General features: G+C 44.0%; 1 pseudogene across 1 annotated transcript; it reads left to right on the forward strand.

The window, feature by feature from the left end:
* The first annotated feature begins 2,526 nt into the window (after positions 1-2,526).
* Positions 2,527-5,724, forward strand: LOC308274897 (lysosomal enzyme trafficking factor-like; annotated as a pseudogene). Its single transcript has 2 exons — positions 2,527-2,985; positions 5,627-5,724. The product of its transcript is annotated as a lysosomal enzyme trafficking factor-like (transcript).
* The last annotated feature ends 249 nt before the right edge of the window (positions 5,725-5,973 follow it).

The raw sequence follows: 5,973 nt of genomic DNA on the forward strand, positions 1-5,973 counted from the left end.
AGGAGGAGGAGAGGAAGAGGAGGAAGAGGAGGAAGAGGAGGAAGAAGAGGAAGAGGAGGAAGAAGAGGAAGAAGAAGAGGAGGAGGAGGAGGAGGAAGAAGAAGAGGAAGAAGAGGAAGGAGAAGAAGAAGAAGAAGAAGAAGAAGAAGAAGAAGAAGAAGAAGAAGAGGAGGAGGAGGAGGAGGAGGAGGAGGAGGAGGAGGAGGAGGAGGAGGAGGAGGAAGAAGACTGACTACGACCACCACCTCTGGCAGGCTAGCCTACTTGGAAAACAAAGTATCACTCTTGGAAGACAATTTATTCAAAACTGAAAACACACTGGGAGTGGTGGCTGCATGCTTGTAATCCCCGCGCTTGGGAGGTGGAGACAGGAGGATTGCAAAGGTTCAAAGCCAGCCTTACTGGCTTAAGAGACCCTGTTTCCAAATAAAAAATATAAAATAGGTCTGGGAATGTATCCCGGAGGTAGAAGGGTTCCATCCCCAGTACTACAAAAAAAAAAAAAAAAAACTGAAAACACAATCAACAATATAAAGAAGACAACACAACAACACAAACTAAACATTCAAGGTGCACACTTGTAATCCTAACTTTGGAGGTTGAGACAGGAGGATCACAGGTTCATGGCCAGCCTCAGCTACTTAGTGAGGCCCTCTGCAACTTAGTGAGACCCTGTTTCAAAATAAAGAATAAAAAATAGGGCTGGGGTTGAAGCTCAGAGGTAGAATGCTCCTGGGTTCAATTTCCAGTATCACAAAGAAAAGGAACAATATAAAACATCCTTACATATAAAAGGCATTGAATAAGATCTAGAAATACAAACCAAGGATATGATAAACCTCTTCAGAGAAATGACCTCAGAGAATTTCCTAAACATAGAAAAAGTCTTGGACATCCATGTACAAGAAACACTCAGAATACCATTAAGACAAGATGAAAGCCGGGCGTTGTGGAGCACGCTTTAATCCAAGTACTTAGGAAGCTGAGACAGGAGGAACACAGGTTCTCTCCCAGTCTCAGCTACTTAGGCCCTCCACAACTTAGGGGGACCCTGTTTCAAAATAAAGAATAAAGGAGGTATAGCTAGGAGATAGAATGCCCCTGGATTCCATCCCCAATACCACAATAAAAATAAAAAGGATGAAAGAAGGACTCCCCCATGCCACATAATAATCAAAATGACTAACATAGAGGCCAAGGAAAGAATCGTAAATACAGCAAGAACAAAATTAAGGTGACATTTATGGGCAAAACAATAAAAGTCACCCAACTTCGCAAACCAAGTCATGAAAAACAGGAGAAACTAGAAGGAACCCTCCAGAACCTGGAAGGAAACAACTTCCAACAAAGATTGCTATATACAGCAAAGATATCATTCAAAATTGATGGAGAAATCCAGGTGTGGTAGCCCATGCTTGTAATCCCAGTACTTGCAAGGCTGAAACAGGAGGATCACAGGTTTGCGGCCAGCCTCAGCTACTGCCGGAGCCAGCCGGCAAAAGTACGGGTTCCGAAGAGAGGAGTGAGGATGAAAAGAATTTTATTCAATGAATTTTATTCATAGAATACTTTATTCTCTCATGGAAGGATCGGCAGTACACTCCTGGGTCGATATCTCTACTGACCGATCCTGGTTTTATCACTCTCGTCCTATTTATACCACTCCCGGTCAACCAACCCTCGTGACGTCACCACCTACGCATGTAACGGTCAAACCAATCAAGCTTGTGCCGTCACCACCTGTGCGCTTAACGGTCAAAGCAATCAATTCCACCTGAGCTTCTCTCAGACGTTGAACTTTCCATGACCCCAAACCTTATTGGCTCTGGGCAAAGGACAGTCAGAAGTGTTCTTAAAGGGGAAAGCCTTAATGGCTCCCCACAAGCTACTTAGTGAGACACTCTGCAACTTAATGAGACCCTGTTTCCAAATAAGATATAAGCCTCTGAGTTCCATCCCCAGTACCACAAAAAAAGGCCATTCTACCAAAAGTGATCTACAGACTCAATGCAAACCCTATCAAAATACCAATGTTATTCTTCACATAGCTAGAAAAATTAGTCCCAAATGGCATATGGAGAAACAAAAGACCTAGGATAGCCAAAACAATTCTCAGCAATAAGAACCATGCAGGAAGCATCACAATTCCTGACTTCAAATTATACTACAGAGCAATATTAACTTAAAAAAAGCAAGATATTGCCACAGAAACAGACACATATACCAATGGAACAGAATAGATAATACAGAAACAACATTACCAGCAGGTGGCTGCTCTGGACTGGAAAGTGAGAGCCAGAGTTGCAGGGGCCCAGCACACAGCACACAGGGCTGCAAGGCTGGAGGAGGCCTGGCGAGGCAGGGGTGGTGCCAGTGCCAGAGGCCCAAGCACCCCTGGAGCCTCCTGACCCCACTGGTCAGTGCAGACCCGCTCCCACAACCAGCCTGTGCCCCAGGCTGGCGGTGCTCACCTTTCTCCCCAAGCCAGTGACCCAGGGGATTTATTTTATGCTGGCTTGCTCTGAAATGCCAAAGTCACCGTAGTATTCAGAACTGAGTGACTCTAACACTTAGGGTGGGAACGGAAGTTTTTCATCACCTTTGCACAGAGCGTGGAGAATGATGAACTTCCGTCAGCGGATGGGATGGATTGGAGTGGGATTGTTAGCAATCTCTTAGCAAGTGTGGCAGCATTTTACTATGTTTTTAAATCAATAAGACAACAGGTTGGCTTTGGAACAGGTCCAACAGCACCCTGAGGAACCCTGCAAAGGAACCACATGGACACACTCCTTGGAAGCTCAGTTACTCTCTCTGCCTTTTTGGTTGTGCACAATTATTTTTCTGATTCCTTATTTACAGATGCTCTTGTTCCTTTATTCCTTCAAAAAAGCTGATCCCAAGCCATGGGCTACTGTATCCTTCCCACATGCCTGATGGTTATTTGCAATCTCCACCAGGCATTTGTCAAGGCCTCTTTTTTTTGTTGTTTTTGGGTTTTTGTTGGTTTTGTTTTTGTTTTTTGTTTTTTTGTTTTTTTTTCCAATACTGAGTATGGAACTAAGGGGCATTGTACCTCTGAGCTTCCCCCCCTTTTTTTGTGGGTCTGGGAATGGAACTCAGGGGCATTTGACCTCCAAGCGACACACCCTGCCCCATTTTTTAATTATATATATTTGGTGGTACTGGGGTTCCTGGAAGCCCTCCTACTTCCAGGCTACACTCCCAGACCTATTTTTTTTTTTTAATTTGGAAACAGGGTCTCTTAAGCCAGCGTGGCTGGCTTCGAACCTGCGTGATCCTCCTGTCTCCACCTCCCAAGTGCGGGGATTACAAGCGTGCGCCACCACGCTCGGCTTATTCTTTATATTTTTTGAAACAGGGTCCCACTAAGTTGTGGAGGGCCTCACTAAGTAGCTGAGGCTGTCCGTGAACCATGATCCTCCAGTCTCAGCCTCCCGAAGGCTGGGATTACAAGCTTGTGCCACCACATCCAGTTTACACCCCCTATTTTTTAGTCTTTTTCTTTTAATTTTGAAACATGGTCTCACTGAGTTGTGAAGGGCCTCACTAAGTAGCTGAAGCTGTCCGGGAACTGCGATCGTCTAGTCTCAGCCTCCTGAATGCCAGGATTACCAGTGTGTGCCACCATGCCCAGCTATCATCAAGGCATCTAATAAGATCATCCAACTACAGTTGATTGACACATAAAATCAATCACCAGGCTGGGCATGTTGGCCCACGCTTGTAATCCCAGCATTTGGGAGGCAAAGACCGGAGGATCGTGGTTCCCGGCGTGGTGGTACACACTTGTAATCACAGCATTTGGGAGACTGAGACAGGAGGATCACGATTTGCGGACAGCCTCAGCTACTTAGTGAGGCTCTTTGCAACTCAGTGAGACCCTGTTTCAAAATAAAGAATAAAAAATAGGGCTGGGAGTGTAGCTCGGAGGTAGAATACACCTGGGTTCTATCCCCAGTACTGCAAAAAAGAAAAAGAAAAAGAAAAAAAAAGAAAAAAAAAAGAAAAAGAGAAAAGTTCTTTTAGAGGCTCTAACTTCAAGAAAAAAATGTGAGGCACTGTGGTTGGTGGCAGCTCTCCTATATCCCTGAGGACTAGTCTATTGGAGATAGCCTCTGAGATGGAACCCAGTGATCCTAACTGCTGGCTGTTGCACTCTTGTATAATTTTTTTCCCCTTGAGGGCTACACTTAATGACTCACATCTTTTTGTCTTTTTTTTTTTTTTTTTTTTTGTATTGGGGATGGAACCCAGAAAAATTCTACCTTCGAGCTACACCCCCCCACAGCCCTATTTTTTATTTTTTATTTTGAAACGGTCTCATTGAGTTGCAAAGAGCTTCACTAAGTAGCTGAGATTGGCCATGAACCTTAAATGCAAGTGTGCACCACCACGCCTAGCTCTTAATGACTCACTTCTAAACAATATAATAAGGCTTGTGATGGCATATCATTTTCAAGGCTAAGTTATAAAAAGACTGATTTCTTTCTAGAACACTGGAAATAACCTAAAATTCCATTTATAGAAAAATAGAACATCCAATTAACGGGGTAATATGCAGAACTAATATAAAGTACCAGGAAAATAAATGAACAGAAACTACACACACACACAGGACAAATTAGAAACTATGAAGTTACCCACGAGAAGCAGGCAGACTCAAGATAGAAAGAATGGTATGGAAGCCAGGCATGGTGGCGCACACTTGTAATCCCAGCATTTGGGAGGCTGAGACTGGAGGACTGCGGTTCGCGGACAGCCTCAGCTACTTAGTGAGGCCCTCTGCAACTTTGTGAGACCCGGTTTCAAAATAAAGAATAAAAAATAGGGCAGGGGGTGTAGCTCAGAGGTCGAATGCCCCTGAGTTCTACCCCAGACCTGCAAAAAAAAAAAAAAAAAATGGTATGAGGAGCTGGGGATATGGATCAGTGGTAGAATGCTTGCCTGATATGTATAAAGCCCTGGCTTAGGTCCCCAGCACCACAAACACATACATACGAAAAGTACAGTGGAAAGAATAGTGATTAAAATAAAATAAGCCAGATGTGGTGATGCATGTACTTGGGAGGTTGATGCAGGAGGGTCACAGGTTCAAGGATATCAAGGTGGCACAGCAAAACTATACCAGTGTGAGGTGTAGCCACGGGTTCTTGTTCATAGCTATTTTAGAAAAGAATAGCCAGAACTCTTCTGCTGTAAGCTTAAGCAAGTTTATTATTACAAAAGCCGAAAGAAAGAACAGAATAAAAGCACTGCATGAGGGGGATGTGGTGGAGTAATTGAAAATAAGTTGAGCCGGGCGTGGTGGCGCACGCTTGTAATCCCAGCATTTGGGAGGCTGAGACCGGAGGATCACGGTTCGCAGACAGCCTCAGCTACTTAGTGAGGCCCTCTGCAACTCAGTGAGACCCGGTTTCAAAATAAAGAATAAAAAATTGGGCAGGGGGTGTAGCTCAGAGGTCAAATGCCTCTGGGTTCCATCCCCAGACCCGCAAAAAAAAAAAAAAAAAAAAAAAAAAGTTATTGACATTTTGGATACAGAACAGTTTTTATAAAGATACATTATCCTTCATCTTGCTCAACCAATAATCTTCTGACCTAGGTGTGAGCCCGCCCATTAACTCTGCGCAGGCCCCTTCTTATGATTATGGGGATTATGATTATGGGATTCTTGCTCAGCCAAAAGACTTCCTGCTTTGATGCAAGTATTGGCCTAGGTCTTTGTTAGGACCGGAATAATTAGCAAAGTCAGGGGTCACATGGTATCTGCTCCCCCTTGACAGAGGCCTGTACCCTCCTCCTGCATTCTTGGGAAATTCTAGCCTATTTGCTATAAGTTATTTATTATGTAAACCTGTCTTTAAAATATGAAGGCCCTAGGTCCCAACTCTTCTGTGTACTCCCTAATTACTTTTAGTGAGGGAACTCTGCATTATAACAGCCACCTGA

Source organism: Muscardinus avellanarius (genome assembly GCF_963383645.1).
Source record: "Muscardinus avellanarius genome assembly, chromosome: 1".
NCBI lineage: Eukaryota > Metazoa > Chordata > Mammalia > Rodentia > Gliridae > Muscardinus > Muscardinus avellanarius.